The sequence below is a fragment of the Ostrinia nubilalis genome, chromosome 25 (assembly GCF_963855985.1).
Source record: "Ostrinia nubilalis chromosome 25, ilOstNubi1.1, whole genome shotgun sequence".
Lineage (NCBI taxonomy): Eukaryota > Metazoa > Arthropoda > Insecta > Lepidoptera > Crambidae > Ostrinia > Ostrinia nubilalis.
Genome location: NC_087112.1, coordinates 7,799,896 through 7,821,762, shown reverse-complemented (window position 1 = coordinate 7,821,762; position 21,867 = coordinate 7,799,896). Strand labels below are relative to the sequence as shown.

Below are 21,867 nucleotides of genomic sequence, written 5' to 3'. Positions count from 1 at the left end.
AGAACATAGGATAGTTTTTATCCCGGTTTTTGAAACAGGGACGCGCGCGATAAAGTTTTTCTGTGACAGACAAAATTCCACGCGGGCGAAGCCGCGGGCGGAAAGCTAGTTATCTTTGTATTTCCCAAACAATTATCGGTATTGCAACAACATTGTCTCTTTTCATGTATTCTATTTGACCACATAGGTAACTTAGTTTACATTGCAGTCAAACATAAAACTGTCTAGCGTACAGCAAAATTGCTCGTATAATATCAAGTGCATAGAGCATGTAATTCGATTTCTAGATATGTTATGGATATGAATAACATTGAAACATAGCACAGGAAGAAAAGATTGTCACGAATGCATAAGACCAACTTGAGTTCAGATTTTCCCTTTTCGAATTCTCCCGTATATGACATAGTATAATAAGTCATCTATGTAGCAAGCTTTTTTGTGGCTCTAGCCAGCCCGAAAGCTTTATGATCTAAGGGACATTTCTTCTTCTTGTACCTTGTTTGTAAAACAGTCAGAAAACGCTGAGATGTTGTCATTGTGTGTTCAAAATTCTTCTTTCCTGTACAACCATTGGACTGGCTTTTCCTTTTACACTGTACACTACTTAAAATATCTGTACCGTAAATATTGGATTCAGCCGGTTTATGGTGTATGGTAACTCGTATAGCGTCATTTAACGTAATTACGTTTATCGCATTGAAATTATCGAAAGCAACAAACTCAAATAGATAGTTAACGTAAACAAATAGAGCTCGGCCTGTCACTACAGTAACACGCCACTAAAACATTATAATAACCATTTTAGTTGGTAAATACTTGTTTAATGATTGTAAACTTGGCACTGGTTGGCTTTGATTGTTTTACAGTGAATGACCATGTTTATTTGTAGTCGGCCTGTTTTGTTTAATGTTTCGATGAAGGATTACCTTGATTGTGTCAGGATTAATGGAACTGGCAGTTTATATTTCATGTCCATTAAAAAAGAAATAGTATTTAAGGTTTCAACCACACCAACGCGTGCAGATCGCCATCGCCGGCGCGATCATAGGCCAATGGCAGGTCATTGGTGTGGTTGAAGCTTTACTTATTTTACGAAGTATCGGTCTCTTCTTACTTAATCTAGGAATATGTCATAAGTGCAACTATCACTGCAATTTGTAAATAGCCAGTTGCTATAGTTGATGCCATTGAAGGTCGAATACTCCTGGGAATAGCTTAATGCCTTCGTGGAACAAACAGACAGTTTAATCAGAAGCATAGTAGCTACAGTAGGATACGTGGAGATGACAGAAAAAATATAATAGTCTCTCTCTTTCATCATGACCATTTCAGAACGTCCACTGCTGATTATGGGCCTCTCCCCATGATTTCCTCATCGCCCGGTTGGTAGCTGCCTGCATCCAGCGTCTTTCTGCTACCTTTATGAAATCGTCGACGTCACACGCTGCGTTTTCTCTCTTTGTAGTTTCGAAAATAATCATAGAGCCATATTACTTGTTCGTTTAAATATATCGTCTGAGTTTCACTTACATAGTAACTTAAAGTATTTCTTGAACAATATCCCCAACTGCTTAGCATCAAATTGCCTTGTAATGTAACACTTACCTACTTGTTAAGTTGTTACGTCGACAATACAATTTAATTTTGCACTAGTTATGTCATGCAAAGTAGGTCATTTCCTTTACTTTTAGAATTTGTACAAGAAGTTATTATACTTAAGTAAACTTTAAAATACACAGTTAACTTGTTTCAAGATTATGAGTTATTATGTGTTGGTTAAGAAGGGCTACAAAATGTGAACTTTCTTTTACACTTGTTTGTAAGAATTTGTAAGCACGAGTACGTTAGTAAAGTTTTGGAGGCGGAAATAACTTTGATTCCGTAATAAGTAACATACTAGCTTTTTCCGCGACTCCGTTTGCGTAGATTTGGATAAAAAGTTAGTACTAGCCTAGCACAGACCATGTGCTAAAGTTTTTGTCTGTAAGAGTAACGAATATTTATCTATGCTCACAAATCTGGCGTTTATAATATTTATGTAATTGATATCAACGTCCTAGCAATAAGACTAACTGTAATGAGCTGACTCTACATGGGTTAATTTAACCATTAACTCAACACTTGTTGAGTGTACAGTTGCAGTTATGGTAAATATGTGATTAAAATGCAACTTGCATGTTGGTTGCAAATTGCAACAATAAATTAGAAGCCACACCTCAGGATAATTACTTCGTGCCTGTCTAAACGTAGGCTTCAGTTAGTATTTGAATTCTTTAAAAACATGCATGTTTTGACTGCTTCGTAAACATTATTTCACGAATCGAGACATGCAAACCCCCCATTCAAAAAGCAAGCAAATTTTTGAATGGGCAGATAGCATGTTTTGCACTATCACTCTTAACTTTATTTATTTTGGCCGTCCAGTCATATTCGCGTGTCGAACAATGCCAGGTGCGGTTACGGTTCGAATCCTTAAGGGAGCAGAAATATTAGAACGAATATTTATTAACTGAGTGATATTTGGAACAATAGTAAGTAGTAGTAGTACTAGTTGTCAACGTAACTTTAAACTTGAAATAAATACCTACCATTTTTTATTTGAAACAGTTACAATAAAAAAATTAACCAATCGACCTTAGTGGAAATCACTGGGGGAGGCCTATGTCCAGCAGTGGACGTCCTATGACTAAAATGATGATGATGATGATGATGATGATGATGATGATGATGATGATGAATAAAATACAGCAAAGACTTTTTTGCTACCAAAGATTACACCTTTTACCTAAACCGCTATCGTCCTACTAGAAACGTCTTTACCAACAAACCTCCATTTCCTTCCACACAAAATGCATGTCATTAGTTAAAGCCCATTTTATAGTTGCCGCTACACATGCGAAACAAAAATAGCACCCGGGTCAAGGAAACCTTGCCCAGCCCAGGGTTGATACCTCCATACGGAGGGGCTGGTACGAAACATGCGACGAATAATAAGACTTGGAAATTGATCCGCATTGGATTGTAGGGTAAAGAAAATCGTAAATTAGCTGACTCTATTCTCAAATTCAGATTCTTTAATGTTTTTCCATCAATGTGACATTAGGATCTTCAAATTATTTTGGAAACGCCAGTAAAGTCTGGTATGAAATAATTATCTTTCCTCAAAATCAACCCAAGGTTGATACCTCCATGCGGAGGGCTAGTACGAAAGATGCGACGAATATAAAAGACTTGGTAATTGACTTGCATTGGATTTAATAAAGAAAATGTACGGGGTAAAGAAAATCCTAAATTAGCTTGCCTTTATATTCAAATTCAAATTCTTTATTGCCTTTTCCATGTGACATCAGGATCTTCAAATAATTTTCGACAGTATGGACCTTGTTTTTAGCAAAAATTAGAGGTCTCCTATGAATTTTTTTCTCAAAATTTAATCAGCAAATTACAAATTTTCGTTTCAATTTGGTTCCATCATCAAAAATTTCAAGGATAGCCATAGTCAGATGTCGAGATGGTTTTCCTAGTAATCAAACTGGATATAGTGAAATTAATAGTGTGAAGCATACTTTGAAAACTCAGGAGAGCTGTTAATGAACTTGCAACAGCATAAAATAGTTTGCAAACAAACAAGAAACGTTTGAAATGGTTCAAATATTGTTTTCTCTTTGTACAAACGAGAGCTCATCAAGCTTTACACCGGCATCTTACCCCGTTCTAATAGAAGCTAGTTTGCAACAAAAATATATAGTCTGATGTGCTGTTGTCTGTACATGTATCGTAACATGGCTTATTGTCTGCATTTGTCGTGTCACATAGATTTCATCTTCTTTGTGTTTCTGATCATTATTGTTTATACAAACCAGTGAATCAATGCTTTTCTAATAACATTATGTTATTGTAACTTTCCCAATTATGTTTGCTGTTATTATTGTATTTAATTCATTACTTTGAAAGGACATTATAATTTGATTTGATTGATTGTTACAAAACGTTCGTTATGGTGATCATAATGGTAACGTGCGTAATTACTTTAAACACCTTAATTGCTTTTATTTTACTTAACTTCTGAAAATTCACATGAGAATCTAATTTGAATTGTAAATTCCCAGATTTCCCAAAACCTTACAAAAGTGGCACCATAACCACGGTTAACCACATTTTCCGAATCTGAAATTTCTGAATACAGCAAAGTACGCGCCCTTGTCAGAGAAAATGTAATAAGCTTCGGTTAAGTACTATAAATAAAGCCTTACGTACTTGATAACATAACTGGAGACAGGGCGGGAGTTACGCAACCCGGCAACAGACAAACGGATATTATATACATAGCACCGGCTTTACTACGGTTCGACCACAACTTACACACGGTACTACTACTCAAAGTAATTAACTTGAAAAACTAATTCATTACCGTGCTGCTCCCTTTTTGCAACCCTGAAAAGTTCCATTAACGTAGAAATCTGAAATAAAATAAAAACAACGGGAATGTAAAACGATCGCGCTCTTACGTAACGCCGGAAGCCTCCGACCTCGAAACATTTCAAAAGGGAACAAAGTACTAATCGCTCGAGATTCAACACACGTGAACATTCCCCTCTTTGACACGGTTCCCTGAGACTCAAATTAAAAATGAAAAGTTTTATGCCCAGTGTCGTAACTACTATAGTACTATACTACGCCGTTATTCTTTCGGCTCTTCCCTCTCGTGTCTGCTGAGGTCCTTTTCTGGCAACCTACATAGTGCCCGTGCCAAGTCTGTATATCGAACCGAATAAGCCGAGCTTTATAGATTTTTGTATTCAACAGCAGTCGGGATCTTTACGCGTTGAGCGCTTGAAGTGTGCGGGTACTACGGGTCCTCTGATCCTCTCACGGCGGATGTCAGCTGTAGTTCCGTAATAATGGGAAGGGAAAGTGCATAAGTAGTTACGTAGGGATAACCTTGATGGTGCAACTTAGCGGCCTCCCGTCGCGTCTGCCCGGGCCGACGTTCGATTTTCACTTGGAGCATCAGCGCGCCCGTGTCTCGCCCGGGTGGGCGTGGTCTGCAGGCCGGTCAATAGCACGGCATCGCCCCTCTCGCTCTTGCGCCCTGCATAGCTATATTCGCGTCCCTATCCCCCCGGGGATGATTGAAACGTCTGATGCCGCAGGCGCCCCGCGCGCCCCCTCGCCAAGGACGTTCAGTGAATCCGTCCCTCTCTGCCCCGAAAGCACGTGTCTCCGTTACTATTTCTTATAATGTGTGCCCCCTTAGTGCCGCGCGAAAATTCACAACCAATTATGAGTCAAGTGCCTGATAAATTAGGTGGCAAGTTCGATGCCTGAAAGGAATCCAAAAGTCGCTTTTAGCGATGAGTGAGGAGCGCCGCTTTCGTGGACAATTAGGTGCCCCCGTGAAGTGATATGGAGATAAGAAAATTTTCTGGGAACATCACCTCTTCGTGTTTTCCGTCCTGTGTACTCTCTTGCCTAGCTACTGCTCTCGTGATATCTTCAGGTATGTTACCAAGACCAAGCCTATAAGTCGTGACAGTGTTTTGGGCCGCAAGCAGAGCGGAACCGCATAACCTCATTGCGTTGGTTAAGAATATTCCTCCATCTTTACTGGCAACGGATTTATATATCCCAGTCTCATTATATTTCCATAGACGTCGCCTGGCTGTCGCCGGGAGTCTAGACACATAATAATTATACATCGAGCCAACAAGGGCGGTTCTGGAGATGTGACTCACCCGAATTCGTCTTCGGCATCGATCGTATCTCGTCTATTTGCCGAAAAGGTCAGAGAGTAATCGTATACGGCCTATTGTTTGAGATAAAAGCTTGAAACAAACAGTGTTACCCGATATCCAATGTTTTTCTCTTAGTCTTGCCATTAATTATCCCTACAATGATACTTGGCCTGCGATAGTCAATACTGTCTCGCTTAAATCGGTGAGTGCTGCAAAAATGCAATTCTTGTTTAAGAAATCGATATAGTTGCACTGAAGTGGATAGCCATGACATCAAACGGTTTAATAAACGCTGACTTTACGAAATGATGTCACCAGCCCTTGCCCATTGGCACTGCAGAGGTTGATTCACTTGCATACGCCCGCGGCCGCACAGTCATTTGCACCGATAATATCTTAGCTAGAGACGTTTACGCAACCATCTAAAACACATTGTACTCAACCATTCAAATTCTACACACGTTAGTATTTGTGAACAATCGTTGGATCGATCGTGCGGTAAACCGGTCACGTGATCGAGACTCTTAGTAGTATGCGTCTATAATTAGAAACGGAATGCCAGAAATTAAAATATTCGTATTTATAAATCAGTGGGAGTCATTTGAACTGTGACACAATGTAGTCATCACAATAAGTCACGGCCGTAATACAGAATTATCACTCGTGTGAATCATTTGCCCTGCGTGAAGCTAGTCGCTATGCGCCGTTCAAAACCGAGTATTTTACGATTCTTTGTCAAAATAACTTGTCTTAATTCTTCTGTCGTATCAAATGATCTTGGAAGATTTCAACAAACCTTGAAACGCATGAGTCGTTGTTTATTCAAAACAATATAAAGTAATTCCTCACTGATACGTGTAACAATATTTGTTCGCATGTATGTTTAATGTCACACAAAAAGCGTGTCTATGCGCAGTCATATCTTTACGGTCTTGAAACGGCGCGAGTAAATAATTACATCATCTAGAAACTTGTTACTAGTGTGGTTTCAAAGAACTTCGGTGTTTTCTTTGGTGAGATCGATATCAGTCATATCCAATAAACTGAACGCCATTATATATTTGTATTTTATTAGCGCTATAAGGTCTGAGTTGCGAGCTAGACAATGCTGAATGGTAAATGGTAATCTGGCCATAACCATTGGAGTAGTCATAATAACGCTAGCCTACTGTGCTAAATGATTACAACACGACTCAATTAAGTAAAGGGTTCTTTTACTATGTCTCTGGTTTCATGTATGGCACTAGCGTGGTCGTTATGGCACTTTTATTGTGTATCTCGTTTGTAACAAACTAATCATTCATCCGTATTCAATTTAATTTGCTGAGTGAGTCATTCATCCTACTAAAGCATTGAACTGAATCTGTTAGCCAAACACTTAGTTTTTTATGTTACTTACTATACTTACAGTTATACAGCAGAGATTTGCTATAGCGATAATGATGTAGCAGGCAAAGAACATGTATCAGTACGTCACAACTGCGGCAGTTATCTTTATTTATTTAGAGATCTGTTTGGAGAGTAGTAGGAAGGCTACTTACTATTTGAGTGTGTCATTCAAATCAAACTGCGGCAGTGTACAGTACAGTACAGTGGTAGATCGTAGTTGATAAATTATTTAACATTTAAAAATCATTTATTTCCAAACTTAATTTAACTAAAATATAAATTAATTCAACTGTAGCGCGTGGTGAAATAATTCGTGAAATACTTTAAACTTCGGGTTAAGATAAAAATAAAATCAAAAATCTCGTCGGAAGTCGTGTCTGGTGCTTTCACAAGTCTTGTATTAGATTTTTCTCGGAGAGATTCAAGGAAAAGTGAGTTTTCATTCAACCTTACACTGTTTTCTCTCAACATTATTGATTCACAATATTTCCACGTGGTCACATAGTAACGTTTCGACTTTTGCTCTTAGACGTTTCACAAAGTTAAAATATAAATAACTTAAATATTGCTTCGTGGACTTTAAGCGTACCTTGCCCTTCTATTATTAGCCCTAGATATGCATATTGATCAATAAAAGTGGGTCCAACGTAAATATAGCGTGTACTTAACTAATGCGTCACTGCACGACGGCTCACAAATATTTGCACAACCACCCGCTGCCGAACCTTAATTGGTTATTTGTCCTTCTCCTTGGACCCTCGGGGCTCTCTTTTGTGTATTCTACTCCCAAGATATTGAGTTCTTAGGGGTGTTAAGATAAGATCTACGAGGGGCTTACTCTCAACATTTCGAGGTCAGGGGAAGTGGTCTTGTGTTGATAAAACTGTGCGATAACTAGGTTTTAAATAGAGGCAGGCTCTTTATCGATATTTTTTTTTATAATTATTAATATAATGCTACGTTTTGTCTTAATCCTTTTACTTTTTATCAAAGGTCGTGCTCTTTACGGTTTCATTAAACCGTGTGTTGTTTAACTTGTGTGGCATTAACTAACTCCTTCAGTTTACGGCGGTCCCTTGGCACAATTTATAGGGGTACTTTAATTCAGAGTGCAGGCAACACAATAATTAATCCTCGCAATGCTCGCACGTAAGCCAATACGGTGCCCTAAATAGGAGTGAGCCACTAAGCCCTCGGCTTGGTAACTGTTCCGGTACACTCTCACGAATTCCAGTTAAATGCCGTACTCAGAACTGCATCCTGTGCGATTTCGATCTACTCCGAACGCAGACAATTTAAGCTTCGTAATTACTCATAAGTGCAGGCTAATGGTTTTAGCGTTTACAACAAGGAAGTGCCCGCAAGTGGACCGTGACTCCAGTATTTCGAATCTTTGTGCTTTGTCTTTAAATTCATTTATATTTCTTTCATTATCTGTCTATGCTTTACAAGACTAAATTAACTATTTTTGTCAGATGGTTTGCTGGCTTATCATTTTTTCTTGGACAGATTACATAGTACTGATATCTTGCGGCAGCAGTACAAACAACTTTCTGTGCTATTAAACGCCTGAATAATGAAATTGCTCAGCTATAAATATTTTAATAGGAAAATAACTACAGTTAAAGCTCCAGCTACTTGTGTACCGTTACTCAGAGCGTTGAGCTACCCAGTTACGAGCTACGCCCAGGATTCATGACACATAAATTATCTGAGCTCGTAAATTGTATTAGCGTAAAATTTCCTTGTTTGTGCCGTGAATAATTGTGTTTTTTCCTCGTTCCAGGTCGGCACCTGCAACATAATAGGGAGCCATACGCCGCGGCAGAAAGACGGGTGCGACACGCACTCGTGGTATGTAATCCCTATTACTATTTTTAATGTCGTCGTGAATTTGTTTCGGCAGCTCAGTGATAGTCGCGTGTTAAAGCGAACACAGAACAATGAATGAACACGTTACTCGCTGTTGATAAATTAACGTTATCAATTTCCTTCCTTTCCTTGTTTTTCCGCAATTACTCGTACTTACGTCCCACCACCTCGAAACACCACCCAAAATTGTATGTACACTTATAATTACCATTTTGCCATACATTTCGGAAGAAATATATCCTAGAATTGCAGAAGTAACAAAAAATTTATAAGCTTTAAAGCTAAAGCAAACGTTAAAATAAATCCCAAAATAAGTACATCTTTAGCTGAGATATTTCCACCGAAGCGAACCAATATTCAAACTACTAGACCACTGAAGCAGATATACTTACGCGTTTGACCTAAAAATACTACCTCTACCGCTCAAAGGCAAAACTGGCTGAAGTGCTCCTCTTGAAAAGATCCCCTTCACCTATTGGATCTTGAATACCCTTTCATTTATTTTGAAGTATTCGTAGATGGTCGCGGAATTAAGGAAAGTTTTTATGTAATCTTTACTAATGCATCTTCTTTTTCATAATAATATTTTGACTCTAAAACGAATTTTAAGTTAATATACTTGAAAGATGACGTACAGTCTCAATAAAATTGCTCTCGAAACTGCAATAGCTCGTTCAAAACGTTTGAAACGAAATTTTCGCAATCTGCAGTTTTGGTGTCAACGTGTCACTAGTTTTTCCAATATCAGATTCGGATTGTGTCAACTTTGTAGAAATGTTAGCGCTTTTTAAAATCGAATATTTTTGTTTGGAGAACACAGGTCAAACACGGAATAAAAATGAGCACTAAAATTTTAATCTTAACTTGCCTTAATGGACTGAATTTTAGGAAATACTTTGACGATTATGACGACTAATGTAAGTCCACGTCTACCCTTTGGGTTACAATCCACAAAGCAACCCCTATTTAAAGTGTAACCTGACTGAAATGCTACTAATATCACGTCCACGGCCAGAGTCGGGACAAGGTCCTCGCAAATCGAATTACGGTCGCACTCCGGATAGTGTTTCGAGAACATTCTATTAAGGTGGCTCTAACAATGCAGTAGGGCGGTCTAGTTTAATATCCACTACGTCAGAGTAGATTATACCCTGAGTATGTGGAATTACAAAACTTATACTGCAGCTTATAACTTCAGAAATAGATTGCCGTGTAATCTCTTTAAAGGTTGCGTCTTCTGAATAAATTGTATAGTCTTGTAGATGAAAATTATGCATCCATAATGTATAGGATCAGACTTTCATTCTCCGCATCGACCACGGTGCCCTACTAAGTAATTGAATTAGCCGGCGAACGATATCTTTCGATTACCAGTCGATAAACATGTGTTTCGCTAATATTTGTGTCGTTATCATAAACCAATATGTTGCTAACGACAAAATCGTGATCGGTTTATCGGTTCGCCGTAACAAAACACCATTGCCAATGCCTTTGTTATCATTTTTAGGTTTTTCAATTGTTTCGACGCGACAATTCGTATTCTTTGGTGCGTGGTCAATTGGTTTGGGTTCAGCTGCACTAGTTCTATAATCGCGGTCATCAATCTTACTAACAGTAACAGCCAAGCATCAAAACAGCTTAACTTCAATTTGAAAGGAATCGATTCAATTTTCTCGATTCCAAACAAACTATTGTTGGATGTCGAAGTTATGTTTATAACTGGCACTCTGAACTATTGCCTGAAAAGATAGGGCAGGAGGAGTGACGTCCAGACAACATTCATCGCAGGGAATAGACAGCACTGTGCGCTAGCCAATAGAATAGTAAATGAGGTCAAATGCATTCACATTAAATATGGAAGCTTGAAAGCTTTTACTTAATTGCTGACTCGAAATGGCTGGATGTTTGTGATTTATTTAAAGGAAGTTAATATTGTGTAAGCGCTTATAAATAGATTATTATTTTAATACAAAGCAACTCAATGTAATAGAAAGCTACTAACTAGTACGTTGTAGTGGACTGTGAAAGACTTTCCACGATATCGTCACAAAGGGAGTAGGAACGTTACGTCCATTCCGGTTCCGAGAACTAAAAGGGCTTCCATCTCTCTCCCTCGTTAATCAGGAACCGTTTGCGGGAAGGAGATACCCTAATCGCTTTACTGCACCACGATTGAGAGTGGCCTTAACTAAGCCAACTTAGATTACCCAGCTGTGGCGGAAACCGCCAAACTGGTTCGCCATCAATTAAACTCACTCCCTACAGTAACTGCTATTGCAACAGACCGTGTTTGAGTGATTGTGATTGCACGTTAAAATGATCCAGATTTAGCTGGAATTTTACGAATTAGTTGGCCGAGAGCCCTTTGAAAAATTCACGTGCCAAGCTCTCGGGAAATGTCACCATTGATTGATCGAAATGCCAATATGAATAGACATCGATTCCATCCCCTTTTTAACTTGAATTTAAATGTTATACCCACTTACGTGTACAAATAAAGATAAATCGTGTTCCCAGACAGATTTGCTCCGCATTTCAATTGGCAACAAAAGTGGATTGTTTTACCGGCTAGAAAACGTTACGCTGCAGGAAATCTCTGGCATACTCGTGCCACATTGAATGGGAAACATCCCAGTAAATATCGGATGAAAGCACCGGCTTCGCATCTACGTTAAGAGATATTTCTCGCAACATTCTCTGTAATACCTTCCGAGGAAAAAATATAAAGAAGAAACGCTAAAGTAGGGCTCCCTTCACAATACTACGTTACGGTACACCAATTTTCCGGAAAGTTCGACGTCCTCAGTTTTTATCGTCACCTAGATATTGGGTCGATTCCATTGTGTCGTAAGAATAAGAAGCATTCCTAAAAGCCGAATCGCTATGTTCTCTATTGAGTCGTAGTCAATACTAGGAGACTCAAAGCTATTTAATTTCAGCAGCCTTAGTTGTATTATCTTCATCACTTTCAATTAAATCCAATTGGATTCATACCCAAAAAGATGCCAACTTACGTCGATGACGTCACGAGGAGTGAATTTATGTAATTAATCCAGCTAAACCAGTTAATTGTTAAATTGCGAAACAACAATACAATTCATTAGCTCACCTCATTGACCCTTATTCAAATGCGAGCTGGTATGCATTTTTTTTACAAAGTTGAAGTGGATTTTGGGTAATTGTGGGTCACTTATTTCATATTTTTGATCAAAATTTATTAAAAAATAGGGTAAGGGGTAGTTTTTTGGGTGGTAAATAATTTACCATTATCCATTCATGACTACAAATTATTCAATGTTGGTGGTAAAATAGTTACCATTGTCCGTTTTGGTTTATTTTTGTTTTTTGACTAGTGACTTCCTCTTGGTTCTACCTATATTTTAAAAATATTTTGGGAATTAAATAATATTGTTTTTATAAAAATAATCAAGGTAAGCATAATAATTATGCTAACAATTATTATGCTTACCTTGAGTCTGAAACTAACAATAAATTCACTAATTACGTAATGTCAAAACGTTACGTAAACAGTTATCAAAATAACTTACAATTTCTCCAAATATTTTTTTAGTTTTATTTGAGCAAATACAAAAAACAACAGTTATTTTTATATATCATCAAACTTTTGTCAAGACGGGATCGGACAGTGGTAAACTATTTACCACTTCTTTAAAATGTCAAAACTATATAAATAAATCAATTGCAGACGCTGCCTATAAGTGAGACTATACAATAAATGTTATAGTTTAGGATTTTGAATCGAAAAAACACTTATCAGAATTTTTGTTGAACAAAGTTTCAAAAATACCAAAAACGCGCGATAAAAACTTGAAATTTTTCACACCAAAACTGTTTGGTTGACTTTGACATTACCTGACAGTGACAAATGACATTGAAAAGTTGTAAGACGGCATAGATAAGTAAAAAAATATATTTAAAAATATAAATAAGTGACCACGATATCTTTAAGTATCACCATATCGAAAATTAGGATCCTTTTTTAAAAGTAAACGAAGTGGTAACCTTTATTTGAATAAGGGTTGAAGTCGATTGCCGGTTTATAGATAATTTTATAGATTAAAAGCGTCAGTAAACAACTTGTAAATGCAATTTACGCCCGCGAATTGCCTCCGAAAGCCCACTTAACGGGCGATTTCATCCGGGATTTAATATAATTAAAAAACAAGCATTTTTGTTTGCATCCGTGGTCCGTGGGCTAATGAAGCCGCCAGCTGGTTAAGGATTAAACTTTTTCATATTATTTCAGTTCTTAGCCAAAGTAAAATGTCGATCGCTCAACTTTTAATGAAGCCTCTCAAAATGGGGGCAAGAGTGACTTAATCTTAAGTTTGTGTTTGAGATAATAAGACTTGGTTGCTGAGTTTATTTTTTAACTGATTAAAATGTCAACGGTGCTTTCCATTCGGCTTGGAAGTTTTGTTTGTTGAGGGATTACAGGAGTAGCATAGGTATGGCAGAAATATTTCAGACATTACAAGAACAAATTCTCAAGATTCCAAAAGACATATAAAATCCGAATCTATGTATAAATGAAAATATTAATAAAAATGACACTGCTACAACTTCTAGTCAGCCTTTGTCTATGAATTTGTCAAAGAATATTTCGTTAATCCAATTTTATTTCACTATCCTGGTGACCCTTGAGGAAGTGGCAGAAAGTTGCCTAATCATTACCACGCAAACATGTCGGCGCATAACTCCTGATTAGTTGGAGTCAGTTGGACTTGGAATGGCGGGCGTGCGCGGAATTTTGATGTACAGACGACAGCACGTCAAGTTAAATATGGGATCTTACCTAGTTGTATTAGGTACCATTTTGCAACAAAAGTATAGTCTGATGTCGATTGTACTGGCAGGTGGACATGTCATGGAACTTTGAACAATTCTTGAGTACTTAAAATTTCTGTATGGATGAAGATTTACGCCAACTGTTTGTTCTATTTGCTTGGATTCTAGGCATAGTATTTGGTGAATTTATGCAACTTATCCGTACTATAACGTTAAAGGACAAATTCAGTTATGTGTATCAAATTTTTGTCTAACCGACTTTCATATTGTAACGGGGCAAAATATGGCGTATTATGAAAAGCTGGGTTAGTGTCTTGAATTTCTTTATTCATAACATTTTGTATCGTTAATTACGGTATTAATTATCCATTAGTGTCCTAAATTCAATTTACACATTAATGCCAAATAACTCAGCGTAAAGTAAACCGCCCATCATATTTCGTTAAAAGGCCCTGACAGCCAGACGGACAGTTGCCACAACAATACGGTTCCGTCGAGTGCTGGGCCGGATCTTTTGGGTATGAATAAACGGATCCCTAAAAACCTCATTCAAACGTTACATAAAATGCCTATTTAAAGTACACAATTCTGTTAGTAGGACGAGAATGTCCTTGGCAAGGGACAAATTGGCAACACTGAAACTTTGGGAAGATAGAGTGTACAGAACCTTTTATGGGCTAAATAAATCTTGAGGCTGTCTTGTTTCCCCATTCCACTACATAAACGAGCCATGTGCATTTTGTTCTGGTAAATGGTCGACTTTTTCCTTCAAAGATGCTTCTTTTACTAGGTCACAATACTCTAGTGGCTAAAGAAATGTGTAATCTGGTAGCTTTACTCAAATGCATTGTTTGTATTTGCAGTGGCCATTTCAGTGATGACTTTCCTACCTTACCTTGTTGCAACTCATTTGAACTGTTGTTAAGGTAAGTCAATAGCTTTGGGCCGTGCAATTTCTCAAATGCCTTGTTTGTAAAACTAGTTTGTGGCCATTTCAGTGATGACTCTCTTATCTTACTTTGTTGCAACTCGTTTGAACTCTTGCTAAGATAAGTCAATAGCTTTGAGCCCCGCCAGAATACTGTTCTTAAATTACCTCTGCTCTATGTATGTTATAATATGGTCTATCTAAGAATCTAGTTTGGTCACCAAAACTTTGTTCTATTTCCAAGATTATTAACTAAAATATACAAGTTATATACGTCTAGGTAGTCTCTTTCCCTGTATTTCCGAAGCGAAATAAAGTGGCTAGCGTCGTTCATCACAGCATTTGACCGCAGTTCACGGTACAACTCTAATTAAAGGCGGGGCGAAATGAATGCGAGACAGCCCGTTTCATTCTTCCAGCGCAGGGCTACCACCATCCGTTGTTTTGACCTTCGCTCCGGGCTTTTGATTCGTCTTGCTGGAAAAAACATGATCTAAAAAAAGGAAAGGTGGATTTCTTTTTTCTGATGTGTTGTGTATTGACGCATACGTTCAGAACGGAATCAGTTTCATACATTTTTAGTATGCAACATGAATGCGAGACAGCCCGTTTCATTCTTCCAGCGCAGGGCGATCGATCCCGATGTTTTGACCTTCGCTCCGGATTTTGATTGGTCTTGCTTTTTTGCCTTAGCTGGAAAAAACATGCGTGATGATCTAAATAAAGTAAAGGTGGATTTATTTTTTCTGATGTCTGTCGTGTCGTGACGCATACGTTCAGAACGGAATCAGTTTCATACATTAAGTATCAGTATGCAACACGAATGCGAGACAGCCCCAGCCCAGGGTTACCACCATCCGGTGTTTTGACCTTCGCTCCGGGGGCCAAGCTTTTAAATATGTCTTTTTGTCTTAGCTGGAAAAAACAACGTCGTGCGCAATACTCAAAAATAGTAAAGATGGATATTTTTTTGATGTGTTGTGTAGTGATGCATAAGTTCAGACCGGAATCCGTTTCATACATTTAGTATTAGTATGCAACACGTCACAACACTCTAGTTTAAACGTTACCATTATATTTATGGAACCGATTTCGTTCGGGTGCGTCATGATACAACACGTCAGCCTAGTTAAAATCGGGCTCCGTTTTGTTGTGACTAACTCCTGGACTTCTAATTTTTTTTTTAATGTCAACCCTATCTATACAAGCTGCAGTAGCATCTGATGCTTTTATCTCGAGTACTACTAACTATACTAACTCGATTCTTTACTTTGTGCTAAACTTTTCAGGAGCACCGATTCATGACTTACGCTCTTTGTAGAATCGCGTTCAAGAATACTGATTTTACTTTGTCCGAGAGTTTCAATTCGTCTTTGCGGATTCTTCAAGATCTTTGTATTTTTAATAGACTAGAGCAGTTTTGTCTGGTTTGATGTAATATCTTAAGCACACTTTGAACCTTTCTGCTTTATTGTTAAGGTCTCATTTGCCTTTGATTAATTAGCATTAGACTAGACAAACGAACACTATGTGCCTTTCACTTTAGACCTTCAATGAAGATCAACAATGCCCACCTATTCGCACATGTTAGCGATTTTAGCACCATTAATTGAGACGACAGCACATCAGACTACTCATTTTTGTAGCAAAATCAACCCTATTACAACTACATAAGTTATCACAGTGTTTAGCTTGACGAGCCGTTCTGTACAGTCAGCGTCAAATAGTTTGTGACACCTAAAGTGGCCAAAAAGTTCTTATTCCAATTTTAAAAGACGTGTAGCAAACTTTTTGGCTACTTAGGGTGTCACGGACTATTTGATTCTGACTTTATCTACTCACTTCAAATATAGATGACCCACGCTGAACTGTCCCACCAAACTCAATGACAAGGGGGCGCTACCATCGTTCAACTATATGGTTTCCAACATGGCAAAAATCGGAACCAGCGATCCGGTATTGACGGTGGCGCCCCGCTGTCAATGTCAGTCATGTATAGGACAGTTCAGTATTTTGGAACTATATTCTTTTCCACTTTAAAATGTTTGATACGCTTTTAACTCTGAAGGTTACTACTACTATTTAAATTGTAATCTAAACTCCAGTTTTACCCTATTTTCTTCACACTGTTATCTTTAATACAATGAATTACTGATTACTTTGCGTTAAGCATGTAAGATTTTAATAGCATTATCTGAGTTCCTTGTGTGATATCAAAATCACACTTCATTCCTGTTAAGTATTCATAATCTTGTAAAAATATCACGTACAGGTAGTCAGGCACTGTGTGTGTTAGGCTAAAGACACACTGAATACAGAAAAAGGGCTGGATTTTAAATCTAAGTTATTTTATTTGTTTGAACGCGCTAATCTCAGAAACTACTGAACCGATTTGAAAAGCCCTTTTTGTGTTGGATAACTCATTTATTGAGGACAGCTTTAGGCTCTATAACAGTGGTTCTTAACCGGTGGTCCGCGGACCACTGGTGGTCCCTGGAGGCATTCCAAGTGGTCCTCGAAGAGCACTTGCACGCCTTGGTCAAAACCACTTTTAACTGATTTTTGCAGTCAAACTGGTTTACTTTTGACCGATTATGATTATGAGGTGGTCCCTGACAAGACAGAAATTTGGTAAAATGGTCCCTCATGACCTAAAGTTTTAGAACCACTGCTCTATAACATCACCTTACAGCCAATAGAGACGGAGCAGTAAAGAAAAATGTTGCACAAACGGGAAATATTATTCAAACTATTTTCACGCGTACGAAGTTAGGGCCAGAGCTACTTCATTATGGTAGATCAAGTTATAGTACAGCAGTTTTATTTAAGGTTCATTTCGTGTCACTTGAGTCTGAATGTAGGAAAGATTTCGTAACAAAATTTTCACGAAAGTCTAATCTAAAATCACGATAAAATTCTACGGAAGAGCCTTAATATTTATAAAACTTGAGACATATTTTTTACTCCCTGCTATATGGAGTAAAGTCTACATCAGCAGGCCGCCATTTTTCAAGATAATGTGTTAGAACGGATGCCGTGAGCGGAATACCTAACAGCTGGTATAGCATCACGTAGAGCGAGGGGATTGGACATGTCACACTGCCGTGCTACGTGAAGATCCGAGATATGGCTTGCTCTAGGAGTTTAGTATCAAAATGACGAATCTATAAGGGTTCCGTTTTTTGCCATTTGGCTACGGAACCCTAAAAACCGAGATCGGAGATGGCATGCTTCAGTAGCTCCATAGTTCAAGACAACCCTCAAAAAGACTGTCTGGTTTTAACCAGAATATAATATAATCAACTTATTCTGAATTTTGTTGCTTTCTGTGCAAAAACAATGAAAGATTAAAACTTGCTTGTTTACGATTAATGAAATTTCATTAAATTAGTAACTTATAGGTCTAGTCAAGCCATTAAAAATTGGTATTATGAGGCAGTTGAATAGTTGAAATATTAGAATAATACAATAATGCAACTTGTATTTTATGAGGAAATTATGTCCAAAATTGTGAGGTCAAAGTGTTTACTGCTTTCACGACAATTATTAAAACCAGAAATCAATTAGCTTATTTATTAATGAAAGTAGATTTCTTTCTATTAATAATTAACGGACCAAACATTAGCTGAGGTTATCGGTGTCTGCCGACTGAATCATAACGATTTGTTTGTTATACAATTTTATTAATGTGTTTGCGGTAATCTTAAGTTAGGAAAAGGTCAGATAACTTTTGTGTACTTAAAATATCTCTCTCGATTGATTTGAAGTTCAATGTAGAGTTCTTAAAGTTTGAGGAAATGATTTGTGAATTTCGTAAATTTTCTGCTGGTGAAAAATCTATTGCTGTAGTTTCAGTACGTAGTTCTTAAAATATAATAACAGCATTCGTTCGTTCGTTTCAGCCGAATAACGTCCACTTCTGGACAATAACGGCATATTTAGCTCAATGTCTTAAGACACCCCGCAGACTTCCGACTTTTAGTCGGCCGATAGTTGGGTCGAGTTAATCAGTATGAACACGTGCCCACATTACACCGATTTCGTATCGGCCGATTCTTATACAAATTGGAAGGCGACCAAATTATCGGCCGACTAAGTCTGGAGACTGCGGGGTGTCTAAGCCACGAATTACTTAGGGCTTGCGAGAAATAGGCTAAGCATTTTCGAGATAATCTCATGCTGCGGAAAGCCGTAGGTCTAAATACTCTAGCTGCAGTGTGACATTACCCTTACAGATAAGACCGGTATCCATGAATGGGTGTAGCGGGATACAGCGTTTAATATTTAAAGGCTTACTTCGAACTTACGCAAGTAAACTCTAGGTGTGCCGTTATTAACAATTAGCTAGCTTAGCAGCGTAGTGTGGGGAATTTTCTTATTTTGTTTTACTTTGTTATCTCTATTATGATGGGCTCTTGTTATTTTTAATTTTTTTTTCAACCCGTACCTTTTGCACACTGATAATACTGTTCAGATGGCCCTCTAAAAATACGCCTATATTTCAATGTTACCAAGTAACAATGGAAATAGAAAAAAGATAACAGAATATTAGTATGAATAAAATATGACAAACAAAATATTTGATTTACAAATCATTTAAAAATAGTACAGATAACTGGACAAATCGACATATCGGCTCTGCAATCCGAAGCAAACTTCGTTCCATCATATTTAAACTTTCCCTATGTTTCCCGCATACATAGCTCTAACGCCCGTCGCTGGTGACGTCACTGTTCCCGTTGATACCCGCTCAATAGTTTGTAAAGGCTCTCTCTCACCGGGAACGTTCGCCCGTAACAGTTCGGATTCCAGGTCAGTTAACGTGAGTGAGAAGCGAGCAGTCAGTGAGGTGTTGTGACGTAATACTGAAATAAGATCTTGGAATGCAGTTGATGAATAAGCACCTTAAAGCTAAGTTGCAATTTGAAAGCGACTGATTACAGGCAGTAGCCGGTGACGTGTCGAAGCGACAATACTGGTTTCCATGTCTTTCCATGAAATAGCTACCATGAGAGAGCTAGAGACACATGTGAAGGTATTTCATAGAAACCAGAACTCGTAGACAAAATAACAATCGTGACAGACACTATTTCTAAATCGCTTCACGGAGCGAAGTAACTACGTGTAATAAAAGGAAGCGATTTCGGAATTAAACGTGCAGACTTTATGTTACTTTGTCTCGGGGAGCAGTAGACGACTGGATGCTTCGTGTAATCAGCTACCGACTTACTTTTTATTTAAAAATAATATAAGCATCATTAGTTCAATCCCGTTAACTCCTCGTGGTAAGCTAAATATGCTTGTGTTACGAGTGGGTTCACCACAATAGACGAACGGCGGAGGGGATGGAACCCGCGTTCCTCGGATCACGAGTCGGCCAGTGCGACACCTTCACCGTTCGGCTAATCGTCGCTTCAAAAGAGACTAGACTTCAAGCTTGGTTTCATAAATTGGAGTGACTGAACCGCAAAGAATCCACTTACCTAAATTTTAATTAAAAGCATTCCACATCAAGTTATTTTCTTTAGAGGCGTGCCATCGAACTCCTATATTTCGCAAATATTAACCTTCCCCGACCTCTGATATCTTGACAGGTGCGCCGGGACACGCGAACACCGCGTAAATCAGAAGTGGGCTGACCTTGTTATGGTATCTGTAACGATAGCATTGTTGCTGTACTAAACATCAAATGGCCAGCTGATAATGACCAGTACTGGAGATAAGCGATTTGGCAACAACACGTCCCATTCCAGACAACCTCCAGTTCTCCCAGCCAGACAATTTGCAAAAGTTGTGATAGACTAGAAACTCACGTCTCATGTAGCTACCTACCAGTTGACTCTTTCGTTCTGGTACACACTAAACGGTAAAGATATAGATAAGCACTGCCACCATCAGACTTTACTTCCGTGTTTTTCTGTCACTTAGTCAATACCTCCCCGTGAAGTCCCTATTATAAAACACATTGGTGTATCTCTCCGTAAAGGTATTATTTATTTCGTACCTGGTCTAACTTGATTCTACTTTAGACAGCCAGATTAGCGCATGCTATCATTATAGTCTTGAAGAGAAGTCGTTCCCTAGCTTCAAACTTTCTCATTATCAATTTCTATATCATATTAGGAGCGCCTATAATTCCTGTTACAAATAAACTTACGATGTAAACTAGACCTAAACCGTCACACCATAAAATACATTGTTAATAACACGCCAATCTGGGCTTATTCACCGACCTCCAACCAAAACAGGAGTGGCTATACCGGCTGCGCACGCGAGGAACACCTAAATGTACAGTCGGTAGCATTGTTATTGCAAAATAACACCTAATACCTTGACCTAAGGCTGTAGCACAGTCTTTACTGGATCTGCTGTCGTCTGTACCTATAGCTCCTTAAAAATAATCATTAGCCGTCGAAGCTTGAAGGTCAGACTCTACTTTTTATCACAATTTAAACTATGGATTTATCGATCAGATATAATACAGGCTAAGTTAATTTACTATAGGTTTGTTCCTCCCATAAACTGTCAGCTACGGCGTGATACATAGTACTATGGTCTAGTACAGCGGTTCCCAAATGGTGGTCCGCGGAACCCTGGGGTTCCGTGGAAAGGCCGCAAGGGTTCCGTAAAAAATATTATCCCACGTTTCGTGACCGACGTTGTTCGCTCGCACCGACTTGTTTACGCATAAGGAAGGGGCAGGGCGTGCGGGCGGAGTAGTACGGGGGTTCCGCTAGGAAAAGTATAATCAATTAGGGTACCTTGGCAAAAAAAAAATTGGGAAACCCTGGTCTAGTAGTACTTAATTCGGTCGGTGCCTGAGATATGGGAGCGGCACGGGAGGGTGTTATTGTGACGTCAAACGTCATCGAGACTTCAAATGTGCTTCAGGTTTGTATACTCTGTCACATCATAATATGTCAATGTCACCCCTCCCATGCCTCAGGCACCTACAGACCTATAATTTGTATGTAAGTATTCTATTTAATTCAAATTCTTCCGAACTTAAGTGGTTTTTGTGTTGAGGTCTTAGCCTTGAACCAAACCATAATGAAAATAGCCATAATGACGTCCACCGATTACAGGATAATGCTGTCATAACAAAAGGGCGTGAGGAGGCACTTGCCCTGACAT

The 21,867-nt window shown here is 38.4% G+C and overlaps 1 protein-coding gene across 1 annotated transcript in view; it reads left to right on the top strand.

The window, feature by feature from the left end:
- The window catches only part of LOC135084219 (plasma membrane calcium-transporting ATPase 2), a 136,904-nt gene that overhangs the window by 18,045 nt on the left and 96,992 nt on the right, over window positions 1-21,867 (top strand). Inside the window, exon 2 of the mRNA XM_063978955.1 lies at window positions 8,911-8,978. The gene's annotated coding sequence lies outside the window, so the exon portion shown is untranslated. The remainder of the gene's footprint in view (window positions 1-8,910; window positions 8,979-21,867) is intronic.